We start from the raw sequence: 19,360 nt of genomic DNA, 5'->3' as shown, positions 1-19,360 counted from the left end.
GGCGGTTCTTACTTTCCAGCTGCTAATGGGCCACGGGATGGGGTCTAATTTGGAGGAGTTGTCTAAGGCCTTGCCTGTGGACGACGACAACCACATAATCGACCTTGAACCCTTTAAAAGATCGGCAGTGACTTGTGCCAACCGACTCCTGAAGTTGGTAGATGAAGCACAGGCTAAGCCTGCTTCCGAAGCTGCTCCTGACTCATCATCAGTGCCTCCCTGAACTTTTGCTTTAAAGACTTGTAATCGAGACCACTTGCAACTTAATTTAGACCTGTTTCACTTCGGCCTATTGCCGATTCAAACGCTCTTTTGAATGTAATATATATGCCAAGCGCTCCCGATGGGAGTTTTTATGTTAATGCTGGTCTGAACTAGGGACTGTACTGCAGATTCCTTCATCTTCTTCCCGTGCCGATCTTTTTCCAAACCCTTCGAGTAATGATGAATCGGACCTTGTTCGCCGCTTACGTGACCAAGTGTCTTGTCTAAATAAAGACATCACTTCTCTTCGCGCGATGGTAGCCTTGGTGAAGAAAAAGGGGGAGATAGTGATACGTCTCCAACGTATCGATAATTTCTTGTGTTCCATGCCACATTATTGATGTTATCTACATGTTTTATGCACACTTTATATCATATTCGTGCATTTTCTGGAACTAACCTATTAACAAGATGCCGAAGTGCCGATTCTTGTTTTCTAGCTGTTTTTGGTTTCAGAAATCCTAGTAAAGAAATATTCTCGGAATTGGACGAAATAAAAGCCCCGAGGCCTATTTTCTCACGAAGCTTCCAGAAGACCGAAGACGAGACGAAGAGGGGCCACGGGGTGGCCAAACCCTAGGGCGGCGCGGCCCCCCCCTTGGCCGCGCGGCCCTGTGGTGTGGGCCCCCTGTGCCGCCTCTTGACTTGCCCTTCCGCCTACAAATAGCCTCCGTGACGAAACCCCCAGTACCGAGAGCCACGATACGGAAAACATTACTGAGACGCCGTCGCCGCCGATCCCATCTCGGGGGATCCCGGGGATCGCCTCCGGCACCTGCCGGGAGAGGGGATTCATCTCCCGGGAGGACTCTACACCGCCATGGTCGCCTCCGGAGTGATGAGTGAGTAGTCTACCCCTGGACTATGGGTCCATAGCAGTAGCTAGATGGTTGTCTTCTCCCCATTGTGCTATCATTGTCGGATCTTGTGAGCTGCCTATCATGATCAAGATCATATATATGTAATTCTATATGTTGCGTTTGTTGGGATCCGATGAATAGAGAATACTTGTTATGTTGATTATCAAAGTTATGTTCATGTGTTGTTTATGATCTTGCATGCTCTCCGTTATTAGTAGATGCTCTGGCCAAGTAGATGCTTTTAACTCCAAGAGGGAGTACTTATGCTCGATAGTGGGTTCATGCTCGCATTGACACCGGGACGAGTGACGAGAAAGTTCTAAGGTTGTGTTGTCGTTGTTGCCACTAGGGATAAAACATTGATGCTATGTCTAAGGATGTAGTTGTTGATTACATTACGCACCATACTTAATGCAATTGTCCGTTGTTTGCAACTTAATACTGGAGGGGTTCGGATGATAACTCTGAAGGTGGACTTTTTAGGCATAGATGCGGTTGGATGGCGGTCTATGTACTTTGTCGTAATGCCCAATTAAATCTCACTATACTCATCATGATATGTATGTGCATTGTCATGCTCTCTTTATTTGTCAATTGCCCAACTGTAATTTGTTCACCCAACATGCTGTTCGTCTTATGGGAGAGACACCTCTAGTGAGCTGTGGACCCCGGTCCAATTCTCTTTACTTGAAATACAATCTATTGCAATACTTGTTTCTACCGTTTTCTCTGCAAACAATCATCTTCCACACAATACGGTTAATCCTTTGTTACAGCAAGCCGGTGAGATTGACAACCTCACTCGTTTCGTTGGGGCAAAGTAGTTTGGTTGAGTTGTGCAGGTTCCACGTTGGCGCCGGAATCTCCGGTGTTGCGCCGCACTACATCCCGCCGCCATCAACCTTCAACGTGCTTCTTGGCTCCTCCTGGTTCGATAAACCTTGGTTTCTTTCCGAGGGAAAACTTGCTGCTGTGCTCATCATACCTTCCTCTTGGGGTTGCCCAACGAACGTGTGAAATACACGCCATCAAGCATATTTTTACGGCGCCGTTGCCGGGAGATCAAGACACGCTGCAAGGGGAGTCTCCACTTCTCAATCTCTTTACTTTGTTTTTGTCTTGCTTTATTTTATTTACTACTTTGTTTGCTGCACTAAATCAAAATACAAAAAAATTAGTTGCTAGTTTTACTTTATTTGCTATCTTGTTTGCTATATCAAAAACACAAAAAAATTAGTTTACTTGCATTTACTTTATCTAGTTTGCTTTATTTACTATTGCTAAAATGGCCAACGCTGAAAATACTAAGTTGTGTGACTTCACAACCACAAATAATAATGATTTCTTATGCACACCTATTGCTCCACCTGCTACTACAGCAGAATTCTTTGAAATTAAACCTGCTTTCTTGAATCTTGTCATGAAAGATCAATTTTACGGAATTAGTTACGATGATGCTTGCTGCCCATCTTAATAATTTTGTTGAACTATGCGAAATGCAAAAATATAAAGATGTAGATGGTGATATTATTAAACTAAAATTGTTCCCTTTCTCATTAAGAGGAAGAGCTAAAGATTGGCTGCTATCTCTCGCCTAAGAATAGTATTGATTCATGGACTAAATGCAAGGATGCTTTTATTGGTAGATATTATCCCCCTGCTAAAATTATATCTTTGAGGAGTAGCATAATGAATTTTAAACAATTAGATACTGAACATGTTACTCAAGCTTGGGAAAGAATGAAATCTCTGGTTAAAAATTGCCCAACCCATGGATCGACTACTTGGATGATCATCCAAACCTTCTATGCGGGACTAAATTTTTCTTCACGGAATTTATTGGATTCAGCTGCTGGAGGTACCTTTATGTCCATCACTCTTGGTGAAGCAACAAAGCTTCTTGATAATATGATGATCAACTACTCTGAATGGCACACGGAAAGAGCTCCACAAGGTAAGAAGGTAAATTCTGTCGAAGAAACCTCTTCCTTGAGTGATAAGGTTGATGCTATTATGTCTATGCTTGTGAATGATAGGACTAATGTTGATCCTAATAATGTTCCGTTAGCTTCATTGGTTGCACAAGAAGAACATGTTGATGTAAACTTCATTAAAAATAATAATTTCAACAACAATGCTTACCGGAACAATTCTAGTAATAACTATAGGCCATATCCTTATAATAATGGTAACGGTTATGCTAATTCTTATGGGAATTCTTACAACAATAATAGGAATTCACCCCCTGGACTTGAAGCCATGCTTAAAGAATTTATTAGTACACAAACTGCCTTTAACAAATCTGTTGAGGAAAAGCTCAATAAAATTGATATTCTTGTTTCTAGAGTTGATAGTCTTGCCTCGATGTTGATCTTTTGAAATCGAAAGTTATGCCTAATAGGGATATTGAAAATAAAATTGTTACTACAGCAAATGCCATTCAAGTTAGAATTAATGAGAATATAAGATTAATGGCTGAAGCTGCGTGCTAGGTGGGATAGAGAAGAAAATGAAAAACTAGCTAAAGAGAAGAATATAGCTAAAGTTTGGACTATTACCACCACTAGTAATGCTAATGCTACACATGTTGCTGCACCTCCTACTCATACTAATAAAAGAATTGGTGTTAGCAATGTTTCCACTTCTAATGCAAAGCGCGAAAAGCTGCTGAAGCTGCTAAAGCTAGCTCGAAGCTTACTGTGATAAAGCTTGCTGAAATTTTTTCCAACATTGGGGATGATGATCCCATTGCTTTAGATTATAATGGTTTGAATTTTGATGATTGCCACATCTCTGAAGTTATAAAGTTCTTGCAAAAACTTGCTAAAAGTCCTAATGCTAGTGCTATAAATTTGGCTTTCACGCATCATATTACAAATGCTCTCATAAAAGCTAGAGAAGAGAAACTAGAGCGCGAAGCCTCTATTCCTAAAAAGCTAGAAGATGGTTGGGAGCCCATCATTAAGATGAAGGTTAAAGATTTTGATTGTAATGCTTTATGTGATCTTGGTGCAAGTATTTACGTTATGCCGAAGAAAATTTATAATATGCTTGACTTGCCACCGCTGAAAAATTGTTATTTGGATGTTAATCTTGCTGATCATTCTACAAAGAAACCTTTGGGTAAAGTTGATAATGTTCGCATTACCGTTAACAATAACCTTGTTCCCGTTGATTTTGTTGTCTTGGATATTGAATGCAATGCATCTTGTCCAATTATATTGGGAAGACCTTTTCTTCGAACTGTTGGTGCTATTATTGATATGAGGGAAGGAAATATAAAATATCAATTTCCTCTCAAGAAAGGTATGGAACACTTCCCTAGAAAGAGAATGAAGGTACCTTATGATTCTATCATTAGAACAAATTATGATGTTGATGCTTCATCTCTCGATGTTACTTGATACACACTTTCGCGCCTAGCTGAAAGGCGTTAAGAAAAGCGCTTATGGGAGACAACCCATGTTTTTACCTACAGTACTTTGTTTTTATTTTGTGTCTTGGAAGTTGTTTACTACTGTAGCAACCTCTCCTTATCTTAGTTTTGAGTTTTGTTGTGCCAAGTTAAGCCGTTGATAGAAAAGTAAGTACTAGATTTGGATTACTGCGCAGCTCCAGATTTCTTTGCTGTCACGAATCTGAGCCCACTGCCCTGCAGGAAGCTCAGAAAATTATGCCAATTTACGTGCATGATCCTCAGATATGTACGCAACTTTCATTCAATTTGAGCATTTTCATTTGAGCAAGTCTGGTGCCATTTTAAAATTCGTCAATACGAACTGTTCTGTTTTGACAGATTCTGCCTTTTATTTCGCATTGCCTCTTTCGCTATGTTGGATGAATTTCTTTGATCCACTAATGTCCAGTAGCATTATGCAATGTCCAGAAGTGTTAAGAATGATTGTGTCACCTCTGAATATGTCAATTTATATTGTGCACTAACCCTCTAATGAGTTGTTTCGAGTTTGGTGTGGAGGAAGTTTTCAAGGATCAAGAGAGGAGTATGATGCAACATGATCAAGGAGAGTGAAAGCTCTAAGCTTGGGGATGCACCCGGTGGTTCACCCCTGCATATATCAAGAAGACTCAAGCGTCTAAGCTTGGGGATGCCCAAGGCATCCCCTTCTTCATCAACAAATTATCGGGTTCCTCCCCGAAACTACATTTTTATTCGGCCACATCTTATGTGCTTTTTCTTGGAGCGTCGGTTTGTTTTTGTTTTTGTTTTGTTTGAATAAAATGGATCCTAGCATTCACTTTATGGGAGAGATACACACTCCGCTGTAGCATATGGACAAATATGTCCTTGGTTTCTACTCATAGTATTCATGGCGAAGTTTCTCCTTCGTTAAATTGTTATATGGTTGGAATTGGAAAATGATACATGTAGTAATTGCTATAAATGTCTTGGGTAATGTGATACTTGGCAATTGTTGTGCTCATGTTTAAGCTCTTGCATCATATGCTTTGCACCCATTAATGAAGAAATACATAGAGCATGCTAAAATTTGGTTTGCATATTTGGTTTCTCTAAAGTCTAGATAATTTCTAGTTTTGAGTTTGAACAACAAGGAAGACGGTGTAGAGTCTTATAATGTTTACAATATGTCTTTTATGTGAGTTTTGCTGCACCGGTTCATCCTTGTGTTTGTTTCTAACAAGCCTTGCTAGCCTAAACCTTGTATCGAGAGGGAATACTTCTCATGCATCCAAAATACTTGAGCCAACCACTATGCCATTTGTGTCCACCATACCTACCTACTACATGGTATTTTCCAGCCATTCCAAAGTAAATTGCTTGAGTGCTACCTTTAAAATTCCATCATTCACCTTTGCAATATATAGCTCATGGGACAAATAGCTTAAAAACTATTGTGGTATTGAATATGTAATTATGCACTTTATCTCTTATTAAGTTGCTTGTTGTGCGATAACCATGTTTATCGGGGAACGCCATCAACTCGTTGTTGAATTTCATGTGAGTTGCTATGCATGTTCGTCTTGTCCGAAGTAAGGGCGATCTACACTGAGTTGAATGGTTTGAGCATGCATATTGTGAGAGAAGAACATTGGGCCGCTAACTAAAGCCATGATTCATGGTGGAAGTTTCAGTTTTGGACAAACATCCTCAAATCTCTAATGAGAAAAGAATTAATTGTTGTTGAATGCTTAAAGCATTAAAAGAGGAGTCCATTATCTGTTGTCTATGTTGTCCCGGTAAGGATGTCTAAGTTGAGAATAATCAAAAGCGAGAAATCCAAATGCGAGCTTTCTCCTTAGACCTTTGTACAGAGCGGCATAGAGGTACCCCTTTGTGATACTTGGTTAAAGCATATGTATTGCGGTGATAATCCGGGTAGTCCAAGCTAATTAGGACAAGGTGCGAGCACTATTAGTACACTATGCATGAGGCTTGCAACTTATAAGATATAATTTACATGATGCATATGCTTTATTACTACCGTTGACAAAATTGTTTCATGTTTTCAAAATCAAAGCTCTAGCACAAATATAGCAATCGATGCTTTTCCTCTATGAGGACCATTCTTTTACTTTCAATGTTGAGTCGGTTCACCTATTTCTCTCCACCTCAAGAAGCAAACACTTGTGTGAAGCTGTGCATTGATTCTTACATACTTGCTTATTGCACTTATTATATTACTCTATGTTGACAATATCCATGAGATATATATGTTACAAGTTGAAAGCAACCGCTGAAACTTAATCTTCTTTTGTGTTGCTTCAATACCTTTACTTTGAATTATTGCTTTATGAGTTAACTCTTATGCAAGACTTATTGATGCTTGTCTTGAAGTGCTATTCATGAAAAGTCTTTGCTTTATGATTCACTTGTTTACTCATGTCATACACATTGTTTTGATCGCTGCACTCACTACATATGCTTTACAAATAGTATGATCAAGTTTATGATGGCATGTCACTCCGTAAATTATCTTTGTTATCGTTTTACCCGCTCGGGACGAGCGAGAACTAAGCTTGGGGATGCTGATACGTCTCCAACGTATCGATAATTTCTTGTGTTCCATGCCACATTATTGATGTTATCTACATGTTTTATGCACACTTTATATCATATTCGTGCATTTTCCGGAACTAACCTATTAACAAGATGCCGAAGTGCCGATTCGTTGTTTTCTCGCTGTTTTTGGTTTCGAAATCCTAGTAAAGAAATATTCTCGGAATTGGACGAAATAAAAGCCCGGAGGCCTATTTTCTCACGAAGCTTCTAGAAGACCGAAGACGAGACGAAGAGGGGCCACGGGGTGGCCAAACCCTAGGGCGGCGCGGCCCCCCTTGGCCGCGCGGCCCCGTGGTGTGGGCCCCCGTGCCGCCTCTTGACTTGCCCTTCCGCCTACAAATAGCCTCCGTGACGAAACCCCCGCACCGAGAGCCACGATACGGAAAACATTACCGAGACGCCGTCGCCGCCGATCCCATCTCGGGGGATCCCGGAGATCGCTCTCCGGCACCCTGCCGGAGAGGGGATTCATCTCCCGGAGGACTCTACACCGCCATGGTCGCCTCCGGAGTGATGAGTGAGTAGTCTACCCCTGGACTATGGGTCCATAGCAGTAGCTAGATGGTTGTCTTCTCCCCATTGTGCTATCATTGTCGGATCTTGTGAGCTGCCTATCATGATCAAGATCATCTATATGTAATTCTATATGTTGCGTTTGTTGGGATCCGATGAATAGAGAATACTTGTTATGTTGATTATCAAAGTTATGTTCATGTGTTGTTTATGATCTTGCATGCTCTCCATTATTAGTAGATGCTCTGGCCAAGTAGATGCTTTTAACTCCAAGAGGGAGTACTTATGCTCGATAGTGGGTTCATGCCTGCATTGACACCTGGGACAGTGACAGAAAGTTCTAAGGTTGTGTTGTGCTGTTGCCACTAGGGATAAAACATTGATGCTATGTCTAAGGATGTAGTTGTTGATTACATTACGCACCATACTTAATGCAATTGTCTCGTTGTTTGCAACTTAATACCGGAGGGGGTTCGGATGATAACTCGAAGGTGGACTTTTTAGGCATAGATGCAGTTGGATGGCGGTCTATGTACTTTGTCGTAATGCCCAATTAAATCTCACTATACTCATCATGATATGTATGTGCATTGTCATGCTCTCTTTATTTGTCAATTGCCCAACCGTAATTTGTTCACCCAACATGCTGTTCGTCTTATGGGAGAGACACCTCTAGTGAACTGTGGACCCCGGTCCAATTCTCTTTACTCGAAATACAATCCATTGCAATACTTGTTTCTACCGTTTTCTCTCGCAAACAATCATCTTCCACACAATACGGTTAATCCTTTGTTACGAGCAAGCCGGTGAGATTGACAACCTCACTGTTTCGTTGGGGCAAAGTAGTTTGGTTGAGTTGTGCGGGTTCCACGTTGGCGCCGGAATCTCCGGTGTTGCGCCGCACTACATCCCGCCGCCATCAACCTTCAACGTGCTTCTTGGCTCCTCCTGGTTCGATAAACCTTGGTTTCTTTCTGAGGGAAAACTTGCTGCTGTGCTCATCATACCTTCCTCTTGGGGTTGCCCAACGAACGTGTGAAATACACGCCATCAGATAGCGACTGCTATCGAACAGTACGCTCTCGATGGTCTTCATGTTGCTACCGAAAGTTTGGGCTGTAAGTATTAGCCCATCTTCTGATTTCTGACATAGCTTGAATGTTCTTTTAACTGACATTCGTTCCTTTTCCAGTCGTAGCTTCAGATGCAACTGAGGAGAACAAGAAGATCCATGAAGAGGTCGAGGCGATGACTGATGTTGCGCACCCGGAGCAAGATTTATGGCTGCATCGTCCGAAGGCTGTTGTCATGGCGAAGTTTAAGTACCGGGTGGGGAAGGCGCATTATTACTTTGATAAGTTCCACGCTCATCTCACGATGGTTTGGAACACCTTGTTTCCTCTGGACCAAGCACCCGAAACCTTATCTGTCCTGTTCACCCGATTCAAGTCTCCCGAAAGGATTCGACAGTTGGTGCGGAAGGAACTCCTGGCTGGTGCTGAGCTTGCCTTTGCTTCGATATTGGCGTGCCATCCGTCTTTAGACTTGGGAGCCGTAGCAAACACTGAGAGGAGTTTAGGCCAATATTATGATGTTGCTAGAGGTCCTGCTTACACCATTGTTTCTCGGATGGAGTCATGCCTTGAGAAGGATCTGAAGGCCCACTGGGACCAGGGAGCCCGATCGTGAATGTAATAACCTTATACCTGCATAAGATTGTTTTGTACAAATTTATTGCGTACGTTGCACGCTATGTTAGTTTGATTGATATTTTATTGTCAAGGGCCGTTGAGTGATCAGTTCAACCTCGCTCTCGACGACTTCGTTGAATTATGCAATGTTATTGCGAAGCCTATATGTAAGTTTTGTAAGAGCGAGACACATCGACTTAGTCGAGGGAATTAGACGCTTGGCTTCGTCACGCGGTGCACCGGTTTGAGCCTTATTTTGTGATAATGTAACCATCGACTGCAGCACTCGTGTATTTTTTCGAGGCTTGGATTGGTTGTTTTTGTGCATCATTAATCTTAGCTCCCGATGGGAGTATTTAATTAATGACACCGTGTAAGCGTATTTTTTAGGCCAGCGCTCCCGATGTGAGTAAGAGCCAATGGTAGGGCCCCATACGGTATGTTCGGGTGATAAGGCCTGGAGCAAGGAAAAAAGGTAGAAAACCTGATTAGAACTTTTATTCATAGTGCAAAAGCAACCTTAAGGGCTGTCGACTAATTAAAAACAATCGTATCCTATGTATATAACCGTCGCAAATGTGCGATGTTCCATGGATTCTCAACGTCTTTTCCTGAAGCTGGGTTTTTGAGCCGATAGGCTCCTCCTGGTATCACTTCCGTGACGATGTATGGTCCTTCCCATGGGGATTCAAGTTTCAAGGGTCTCTCTTGCTTCGGCCGAAGTACCATATCCCCGACATTAAAGCTTCGACTGCGTATTTGTCGGCTGTGATAATTTCTCAACGCCTGCTGGTATACCGTCGTTCTTGCCAAGGCAATGTCTCGTGCTTCGTCGAGGAGGTCCACAGCATCCTGTAGCGCGATATTGGAAGAGGAGTCCGTGTATACTGTCACTCGAGGTGCTTCGAACTGAACGTCGGCTGGCAGGACAGCCTCGGCTCCGTGCACCAAGAAGAACGGGGTGTACTGAGTCGACCTATTAGGTGTAGTACGCAAACTCCAGAGTACGGACGGTAACTCTTCGACCCAGGCTCCAGCTGCACCTGTAAGGCGTTTCTTGAGGCCATCCCCTATGAGACCGTTGATCCTTTCCACCTGGCCATTGGTCTGTGGATGGGCCACTGATGCAAACTTTAGTTTGATTCCTCCGTCGTCGCAAAATTTCCGAAACTCTTTGGAGTCAAAGTTGGTTCCGTTGTCTGTGACGATACTTTGAGGCATACCAAATCGACAGGTTATTCCTTTGAAGAATTGAACTGTTGTTTTAGCTTTTTGATTTCGTACAGGTACTGCCTCGATCCACTTGGTGAACTTGTCGACTGCGACCAGTAAGTACGTGTGTCCTCCAGGTGACGACCTCGGCAATGGTCCAACTTGGTCGAGTCTCCATTGAGCAAAGGGCCACGCCAGCGGTATCGTCATCAAATCTGTCGCATGGGCGTGCGGTCTTGGTGAAAACCGTTGGCAGGGGTCGCACTTCATGACCAGGTCTCGAGCATCCGATGCCGCTGTTGGCCAGTAAAATCCCGCCCTGAAGGCCTTCGCCACGAGGGCCCTGCTTCCTGCGTGATGTCCGTAGGTTCCTTCATGTATCTCGCGCAACAGTGCTCTTCCATCGTCAATGGCGATACATCTTTGGAAAATACCAGAAATGTTGCGTTTGTAAAGTTCGCCATTTACTATGGTGAAGGCTTTCGATCGTCTGACGATTCGCCTTGCTTCCACTGGATCTTCTGGTAACTCCTGCTTCGTTAGATACGCTAGGAACGGCTTGGTCCATAGTGGCTCGAGGAGGAGGACTTGTTCAGCGGGAGGAGTTGGAGATTCTTCGACAGCTCGCTGCAAGCTCGTCTCCAATTCGTCAGCCGGCGGTTTTGGAGGTGCCGACGTCTTCTCTTTTATTGATCGCTGAGTAATCACCTCGTAAAACACTCCGTCTGGAATGGGGGAACACATGGACCCGATGTTTGCCAAAGTGTCGGCTTCCTCGTTCCTGGCTCTGCCGATATGTTTGAGCTCACGTCCTTCAAATTTTGCTTCCATGTTTTGATACAGTTGCCGATAGGCGATCAAGTTGTCACTGACCGCGTCGCACAGGTTCATTGACTGCTGCACCACCAAGTTTGAGTCTCCGTAGATTTCTAGACGAGTTGCCCCGCACGCCTTTGCCATCTTCATTCCGTGCAACATCGCTTCGTATTCTGCTTCATTGTTCGTCGGCAGGGAGAAGCTCATACGTAGTATATACTTCATATTATCTCCCTGTGGTGATATCAACACCACTCCTGCTCCTGCGACTATGCTCTGTTTCGACCCGTCGAAGTACATTACCCATGACCCTGACATGTCGGGTGCTGCTGGCATCTGTGATTGGATCCAATCTGCCACGAAATCTGGGAGGATTTGGGATTTTATCGCTATTCGATTGACGTAAGTTATGTCGTGTGGTGCTATCTCGATAGCCCATTGGGACACTCGACCTGTTGCCTCCGGATTAGTCATTATGCTTTTCAGTGGCGCTTCGCTCACGACGATGATCGGGTGCTCTGTGAAGTAGTGCCGCAACTTGCGAGCTGACCTCCACACTGCGTATGTGATGGCGTGTATTTCACACGTTCGTTGGGCAACCCCAAGAGGAAGGTATGATGCGCACAGCAGCAAGTTTTCCCTCAGAAAGAAACCAAGGTTTATCGAACCAGGAGGAGCCAAGAAGCACGTTGAAGGTTGATGGCGGCGGGATGTAGTGCGGCGCAACACCGGGGATTCCGGCGCCAACGTGGAACCCGCACAACACAACCAAAGTACTTTGCCCCAACGAAACAGTGAGGTTGTCAATCTCACCGGCTTGCTGTAACAAAGGATTAACCGTATTGTGTGGAAGATGATTATTTGCAGAGAAAACAGTGAAAACAAGTATTGCAGCAGATTTGTATTTCATTATTAAAGAATGGACCGGGGTCCACAGTTCACTAGAGGTGTCTCTCCCATAAGATAAAAGCATGTTGGGTGAACAAATTACGATCGGGCAATTGACAAATAGAGAGGGCATAACAATGCACATACATGGCATGATAAGTATAGTGAGATTTAATTGGGCATTACGACAAAGTACATAGACCGCCATCCAACCGCATCTATGCCTAAAAAGTCCACCTTCAGGTTATCATCCGAACCCCTTCCGGTATTAAGTTGCAAAGCAACGGACAATTGCATTAAGTATGGTGCGTAATGTAATCAACAACTACATCCTCGGACATAGCGCCAATGTTTTATCCCTAGTGGCAACAAGCACAACACAACCTTAGAACTTTCTCGTCAATGTCCCGGTGTCAATGCAGGCATGAACCCACTATCGAGCATAAATACTCCCTCTTGGAGTTAAAAGCAAAAACTTGGCCAGAGCCTCTACTAGTAACGGAGAGCATGCAAGATCATAAACAACACATATGTAATAACTTGATAATTAACATAACATGGTATTCTCTATCCATCGGATCCCGACAAACACAACATAGAGTATTACAAATAGATGATCTTGATCATGTTAGGCAGCTCACAAGATCCAACAATGAAGCACAATGAGGAGAAGACAACCATCTAGCTACTGCTATGGACCCATAGTCCAGGGGTGAACTACTCACTCATCACTCCGGAGGCGACCATGGCGGTGTAGAGTCCTCCGGGAGATGAATCCCCTCTCCGGCAGTGGTGCCGGAGGAGATCTCCAGAATCCCCCGAGATGGGATCGGCGGCGGCGGCGTCTCGGTAAGGTTTTCCGTATCGTGGTTTTTCGCCTCGGGGGTTTCGCGACGGAGGCTTTAAGTAGGCGGAAGGGCGAGTCGGGGGCCGACGAGGGGCCCACACCACAGGGCGGCGCGGGCCCCCTTGGCCGCGCCGCCATGTGGTCTGGCCACCTCGTGGCCCCACTTTGTATGCTCTTCGGTCTTCTGGAAGGTTCGTGGCGAAATAGGCCCATGGGTCTTCGTTTCGTCCAATTCCGAGAATATTTCGTTACTAGGATTTCTGAAACCAAAAACAGCAGAAACAAGACATCGGCACTTCGGCATCTTGTTAATAGGTTAGTTCTAGAAAATGCACGAATATGACATAAAGTGTGCATAAAACATGTAGGTATCATCAATAATATGGCATAGAACATAAGAAATTATCGATACGTCGGAGACGTATCAAGCATCCCCAAGCTTAGTTCTCGCTCGTCCCGAGCGGTAAAACGATAACAAAGATAATTTCTGAAGTGATATGCCATCATAACCTTGATCATACTATTTGTAAACATATGTAATGAATGCAGCGATCAAAACAATGGTAATGACATGAGTAAACAAGTGAATCATAAAGCAAAGACTTTTCATGAATAGTACTTCAAGACAAGCATTAATAAGTCTTGCATAAGAGTTAACTCATAAAGCAATAAATCAAAGTAAAGGTATTGAAACAACACAAAGGAAGATAAAGTTTCAGCGGTTGCTTTCAACTTGTAACATGTATATCTCATGGATAATTGTCAACATAGAGTAATATAACAAGTGCAATATGCAAATATGTAGGAATCAATGCACAGTTCACACAAGTGTTTGCTTCTTGAGGTGGAGAGAGATAGGTGAACTGACTCAACATAAAAGTAAAAGAATGGTCCTTCAAAGAGGAAAGCATCGATTGCTATATTTGTGCTAGAGCTTTTATTATGAAAACATGAAACAATTTTGTCAACGGTAGTAATAAAGCATATGAGTTATGTAAATTATATCTTACAAGTTGCAAGTCTCATGCATAGTATACTAATAGTGCCCGCACCTTGTCCTAATTAGCTTGGACTACCGGATCTTTGCAATGCACATGTTTTAACCAAGTGTCACAATGGGGTACCTCCATGCCGCCTGTACAAAGGTCTAAGGAGAAAGCTCGCATTTTGGATTTCTCGCTTTTGATTATTCTCAACTTAGACATCCATACCGGGACAACATGGACAACGGATAATGGACTCCTCTTTAATGCATAAGCATGTGGCAACAATTATTATTCTCATATGAGATTGAGGATATATGTCCAAAACTGAAACTTCCACCATGAATCATGGCTTTAGTTAGCGGCCCAATGTTCTTCTCTAACAATATGCATGCTCCAACCATGAAGGTGGTAGATCTCTCTTACTTCGGACAAGACGGACATGCATAGCAACTCACATGATATTCAACAAAGAATAGTTGATGGCGTCCCCGAAGCATGGTTATCGCACAACAAGCAACTTAATAAGAGATAAAGTGCATAAGTACATATTCAATACCACAATAGTTTTTAAGCTATTTGTCCCATGAGCTATATATTGCATAGGTGAATGATGGAATTTTAAAGGTCGCACTCAAGCAATTTACTTTGGAATGGCGGATAAATACCATGTAGTAGGTAGGTATGGTGGACACAAATGGCATAGTGGTTGACTCAAGTATTTTGGATGCATGAGAAGTATTCCCTCTCGATACAAGGTTTAGGCTAGCAAGGTTATTTGAAACAAACAAAAGGATGAACGGTACAGCAAAACTCACATAAAAGACATATTGTAAACATTATAAGACTCCATACCGTCTTCCTTGTTGTTCAAAACTCAATACTAGATGTTATCTAGACTCTAGAGAAACCAAATATGCAAACCAAATTAGCAAGCTCTAAGTGTTTCTTCATTAATGGGTGCAAAGTATATGATGCAAGAGCTTAAACATGAGCACAACAATTGCCAAGTATAAAATTATCCAAGACATTTTAGAATTACTACATGTAGCATTTTCCAATTCCAACCATATAACAATTTAACGAAGAAGAAACTTCGCCATGAATACTATGAGTAGAGCCTAAGGACATATTTGTCCATATGCTACAGCGGAGCGTGTCTCTCTCCCATAAAGTGAATGCTAGGATCCATTTTATTCAAACAAAACAAAAAACAAAAACAAACCGACGCTCCAAGCAAAGTGCATAAGATGTGACGGAATAAAAATATAGTTTCGGGGGAGGAACACGATAATGTTGTCGATGAAGAAGGGGATGCCTTGGGCATCCCCAAGCTTAGACGCTTGAGTCTTCTTATAATATGCAGGGGTGAAACACCGGGCATCCTCAAGCTTAGAGCTTTCACTCTCCTTGATCATATTGCATCATACTCCTCTCTTGATCCTTGAAAACTTCCTCCACACCAAACTCGAAACAACTCATTAGAGGGTTAGTGCATAATAAAAATTAACATGTTCAGAGGTGACACAATCATTCTTAACACTTCTGGACATTGCATAAAGCTACTGGACATTAATGGATCAAAGAAATTCATCCAACATAGCAAAAGAGGCAATGCGAAACAAAAGACAGAATCTGTCAAAACAGAACAGTCCGTAAAGATGGATTTTATTAGGCCACCAGACTTGCTCAAATGAAAATGCTCAAATTGAATGAAAGTTGCGTACATATCCGAGGATCATGCACGTAAATTGGCTTAATTTTCTGAGCTACCTACAGGGAGGTAGACCCAGATTCGTGACAGCAAAGAAATCTGGAACTGCGCGAGTAATCCAAATCTAGTACTTACTTTTCTATCAAAGACTTTACTTGGCACAACAAAACTCAAAACTAAGATAAGGAGAGGTTGCTACAGTAGTAAACAACTTCCAAGACACAAATATAAAACAAAAATACTGGAGTAAAAACATGGGTTGTCTCCCATAAGCGCTTTTCTTTAACGCCTTTCACCTAGGCGCAGAAAGTGTATCTCAAGTGTTATCAAAGGGTGGTGCATCTACAGCGGGGTTTGGAGTTTTCTCAACCATGCATAGTATATTGGATACATAAGTTTCAGCGTCTCCCTTTTCATTAGTCTTGGGCTTGCTACTCTCATCGAACAAATTTTCGAGGAACAAGCCAAGCATAGTTATTTTCTAGTGCATCATTCATAGCTAGGAGTTTACATGGTATTGGTGCTTTGATCTCCCCACCATCATTAGTATTATTAGTGTACCTTATTCTATCCATGTCCATTTTTTCAAGGAGACCAACAAAATTAGTATGAGAACCAAGCATATTAAATTTAGCGAAGACCTTTCTAGCCTCTCTTGCTAGACCACCAAATTCTCTAAGAAGGGTTTCTAAAACAAAATCTTTCTTTTCCCCCTCTTCCAAATCACCAAGTGTAAGAAACATGTGTTGGATTGTAGGATTGAGATTAACAAATTTAGTTTCCAACATGCGAACTACAGCAGCAGCAGCAATTTCATAAGTAGGAGCAAGTTCTATCAAGTGTCTATCTTCAAAATCTTCAACGGTACTAACATGGGTGAAAAATTCTTCTATATTATTCCTCCCAATTATAGACCCTTGTCCTACCGGTATGTTTTTTGTGGTAAAATTAAAAGGAAACATGATGAATCAAGTAAAGTAAATGCAAGTAAACTATTTTTTTTGTGTTCTTGATATAGAGTGCAAGACAGTAAATAAAGTAAAGCTAGCAACTAATTTTTTTGTGTTTTGATATAAGTGCAGCAAACAAAGTAGTAAATAAAATAAAGCAAGACAAAAACAAAGTAAAGAGATTGAGAAGTGGAGACTCCCTTGCAGCGTGTCTTGATCTCCCGGCAACGGCGCCGGAAAAGAGCTTGATGGCGTGTATTTCACACGTTCGTTGGGCAACCCCAAGAGGAAGGTATGATGCGCACAGCAGCAAGTTTTCCCTCGGAAAGAAACCAAGGTTTATCGAACCAGGAGGAGCCAAGAAGCACGTTGAAGGTTGATGGCGGCGGGATGTAGTGCGGCGCAACACCAGGGATTCCGGCGCCAACGTGGAACCTGCACAACACAACCAAAGTACTTTGCCCCAACGAAACGAGTGAGGTTGTCAATCTCACCGGCTTGCTGTAACAAAGGATTAACCGTATTGTGTGGAAGATGATTGTTTGCGGAGAAAACAGTAAAAACAAGTATTGCAGCAGATTTGTATTTCAGTATTAAAGAATGGACCGGGGTCCACAGTTCACTAGAGGTGTCTCTCCCATAAGATAAAAGCATGTTGGGTGAACAAATTACAGTCGGGCAATTGACAAATAGAGAGGGCATAACAATGCACATACATGGCATGATAAGTATAGTGAGATTTAATTGGGCATTACGACAAAGTACATAGACCGCCATCCAACTCGCATCTATGCCTAAAAAGTCCACCTTCGAGGTTATCATCCGAACCCCTTCCAAGTATTAAGTTGCAAAGCAACGGACAATTGCATTAAGTATGGTGCGTAATGTAATCAACAACTACATCCTCGGACATAGCGCCAATGTTTTATCCCTAGTGGCAACAAGCACAACACAACCTTAGAACTTTCACATCACTTGTCCCGAGTGTCAATGCGAGCATGAACCCACTATCGAGCATAAATACTCCCTCTTGGAGTTAAAAGCAAAAACTTGGCCGAGCCTCTACTAGTAACGGAGAGCATGCAAGATCATAAACAACACATATGTAATAACTTGATAATTAACATAACATGGTATTCTCTATCCATCGGATCCCGACAAACACAACATAGAGTATTACAAATAGATGATCTTGATCATGTTAGGCAGCTCACAAGATCCAACAATGAAGCACAATGAGGAGAAGACAACCATCTAGCTACCGCTATGGACCCATAGTCCAGGGGTGAACTACTCACTCATCACTCCGGAGGCGACCATGGCGGTGTAGAGTCCTCCGGGAGATGAATCCCCTCTCCGGCAGGGTGCCGGAGGAGATCTCCGGAATCCCCGAGATGGGATCGGCGACGGCGGCGTCTCGCAAGGTTTTCCGTATCGTGGTTTTTCGCCTCGGGGTTTCGCGACGGAGGCTTTAAGTAGGCGGAAGGGCGAGTCGGGGGGCCGACGAGGGGCCCACACCACGAGGCGGCGCGGCCCCCTTGGCCACGCCGCCATGTGTTCTGGCCACCTCGTGGCCCCACTTCGTATGCTCTTCGGTCTTCTGGAAGGTTCGTGGCGAAATAGGCCCCTGGGTCTTCGTTTCGTCCAATTCCGAGAATATTTCGTTACTAGGATTTCTGAAACCAAAAACAGCAGAAAACAAGAACTGGCACTTCGGCATCTTGTTAATAGGTTAGTTCTAGAAAATGCACGAATATGACATAAAGTGTGCATAAAACATGTAGGTATCATCAATAATATGGCATAGAACATAAGAAATTATCGATACGTCGGAGACGTATCAAGCATCCCCAAGCTTAGTTACTGCTCGTCCCGAGCGAGGTAAAACAATAACAAAGATAATTTCTGAAGTGACATGCCATCATAACCTTGATCATACTATTTGTAAACATATGTAATGAATGCAGCGATTAAAACAATGGTAATGACATGAGTAAACAAGTGAATCATAAAGCAAAGACTTTTCATGAATAGTACTTCAAGACAAGCATTAATAAGTCTTGCATAAGAGTTAACTCATAAAGCAATAAATCAAAGTAAAGGTATTGAAACAACACAAAGGAAGATAAAGTTTCAGCGGTTGCTTTCAACTTGTAACATGTATATCTCATGGATAATTGTCAACATAGAGTAAAGTGTGCATAAAACATGTAGGTATCATCAATAATATGGCATAGAACATAAGAAATTATCGATACGTCGGAGACGTATCAGTATGCCAGCTTCTGATGATGGGGGTACCTCTGTCTTGCCGGTGTGAGTACTTCACTGAGGTAGTAAACGGGCCTCTGCACGCCATGAACTCTCCCAGCTTCTTCTCGTTCGACGACCAGGACGCTGCTAAAGACTTGGGCTGTTGCAGCTATATACATGAGCAGTGTTTCCTTCTCACGGGGGGTTACGAGGACTGGAGATGTCGACGGGATTTTCTTCAGATTGTCGAAGGATTCCTGCGCCTCCTTTGTCCACTCGAACTTTTCTGATTTTTTCATCAAATTGTAGAAGGGCAAAGCTTTTTCCCC

Source organism: Lolium rigidum, chromosome 3 (assembly GCF_022539505.1).
Source record: "Lolium rigidum isolate FL_2022 chromosome 3, APGP_CSIRO_Lrig_0.1, whole genome shotgun sequence".
Classification (NCBI taxonomy): Eukaryota; Viridiplantae; Streptophyta; class Magnoliopsida; order Poales; family Poaceae; genus Lolium; species Lolium rigidum.
The sequence above is the reverse complement of the archived record's forward strand: the minus strand, read 5'-3'. Positions refer to the sequence as shown.